The sequence below is a fragment of the Montipora foliosa genome, chromosome 6, assembly GCF_036669935.1.
Source record: "Montipora foliosa isolate CH-2021 chromosome 6, ASM3666993v2, whole genome shotgun sequence".
NCBI lineage: Eukaryota > Metazoa > Cnidaria > Anthozoa > Scleractinia > Acroporidae > Montipora > Montipora foliosa.
This window is the reverse complement of record NC_090874.1, coordinates 60,177,382-60,179,770: the sequence shown is the minus strand read 5'-3', so window position 1 is coordinate 60,179,770 and position 2,389 is coordinate 60,177,382.

Below are 2,389 nucleotides of genomic sequence, written 5' to 3'. Positions count from 1 at the left end.
AAGAGGCAGTTCCAGGTTGGTAGAGCTTCGACGTCGTTAGTTACTTTTGATTGGTCATCGGGCTCCTTCGGGAGTCTCGTTCGCATTAAATTCAAACTAAAAATAAATCAGTCACGCACTGACAGGAATACATGCCTGTTGTTCTGTCCTAGTCATGGGCTCCTGGTGGTTTCTAATCGGTTGTCATGGAGTTCCACGTAAAATCGTGCCCGATTTGTCGACACACTTTTCTCAAAACATACCAACTGTCGTGCATTTGCTCCTTTTTCCCTACAAAGTTTCTATTTACGGTCACAATCCATGAGTTGAATGTCTGACCACATTGACTGAGTGGAGGCGGTGTCATCTCAGTTATACCACACTGTTTACTCTGTTAGTAGATGAAAATTCTTCAAAACAGCAGTTGTAGCGCTATTTGGTTGGATGTCCGGAATAAAAGTGGCCAATGTGTGGCAGATTGAAAGAAATTAAAGTTTGGATTTCTTGGGCAATATCTCGTTAATTCTACTTTCTTTTCACACAGGGTTCAGGTTCCTCTCCTATCGGGGCCGACTCTGTCGGATAAAGACAAGAAAAAAATTCTCTCTCAACGTGCGCGGTAAAAGAAGGACCATCCATAATGTTTACCGAAGGATAGGATTGATGTGGAGGAACAAATGGTCTCGAGTGACAGTACGAAGAGGACGATGGATAGCACGTATTCGAGGAAGGTTTCGCCTATTAAAACGACGCAGAAACGTGTGGTTTTACCAATGGCATCACAGCTTTAAAAGGCTCAGCGGGGTGCGTTTCCTATTGACCTTCCAGAGAAAGCGGCATACACTAAAAGTCCTACGCCGTGGTGACATGATTGTCAAAGTGAACAAGAACTGGGGCGAACTAGAGCGGAAAAAACTCCGCTATATTAGTTATGGTGGAAAGCTCTTTCCTGTGATAAGAAAGACAACAAGCTACTATTCAGTAAAACGAAACAGAAAATTGAGTCGGCCTATACGAGTGCGGTTTAAAGTAAAAAAAGGTAGGTATTAAAGATTAAACTACGGTTAGAAAATGTGCTGTTTAAGAAACGCTAACTATACTCCCAAATTACTCAATTTTGATTGGTCAATCAAAGTGTACAATAAATTCAAAGAAATTACCATAATATTCGTTAATGAATATTACAATTCCGTAATTTAAGCCCACATAATTATCACAAAATTATCCAAAAATATATAAAAACCGTTTAAATTTTTCAATCACGGTGTGGCTTTCCCTTTCTACAGGGTTGTATTACTGAAACGGTACTGGCTAGTTCGTTGCTTGGCTACGGTTATAAGTTGCATTTGTCATCAAAATGGTTGACCCAGCTTATCCGCATTTCGCTGTGATCGACGAAGAGATGATAAAGAAATTGAACATTGCGAGCGAAAATTAAAATACCAGACAAAGTACAAATATTTGGCTTTCCGTTTTTTATAAAGTGAGTGGCAGAAAGAAAAATTGACGACTCTTCCTGAACTTGAATGGCTTGCGAAGTTTGAAATTTGGCCTTCTAAATTGCAAACAAGTAAACATAAGGGTTCTCGTGAAATTGCCGCGTGAAATTCGAAACAGCCAGAGTGTAGTCATTTTTAAGTCCAAGCTTAAGACACATTTGTTCAAGCTGGCTTACAATTTGTTTTAACATTTTAATATTTGTAAAATTTAATCGTTTAATAGTTTTGATATTTTTATATAATATTTTGTAAAGCGCTTTAGAATATTTTTATAATTTTAGCGCTTTAGAAATGTAAATTATTGTTATTATTATTAAGGATTAATTTCACTCGTGTTTTGAAAGTTTTGAAATTGCTCTCGTCGCTACGCGACTTGAGTAATTTGAACAAACTGTTGAAGGCACGAGACTGCGAGCACTCGAAAACCTGCCGAGCGCGCAAAACAACTAATCGAACAAGGCGATATGCAAGTGGCAAAGACGCGAGCCGCGAGTAGCGCTGGCGTCTTTTCATTCGTCTTCCTACGCCTTTCTTACTACGCCTTTCTTATCCGCCGTTTCGGTTATCGCAATTGCGTCGTTCGGTCAGTTGTTTTGCGTTCTCGGCGGATTTTCGAGCCAAAAGGAGACTGCTTACAGGCTGTGAAAACACTTGTGAATAGGCCTCGTGCAAGATAGCGTCACGTGCTCAATAATTCACCACCAAGTCTCGATCGTTTGCACAAAATTATTCACATCATCTGGACATGCAATACTCTTCGCAAGTGGATTTTCTTTACAAGTTTGCTCCTTTGGGATCCAGCTCAAGCTAAAATTTACAAGTTTGATTCGAAATCGAGGTTTGGCGGTGTAATCAGCTGGTCAGACGTCATCACGCATAAGGGCTATTTAATCCTTAATTTTACTAGGGAC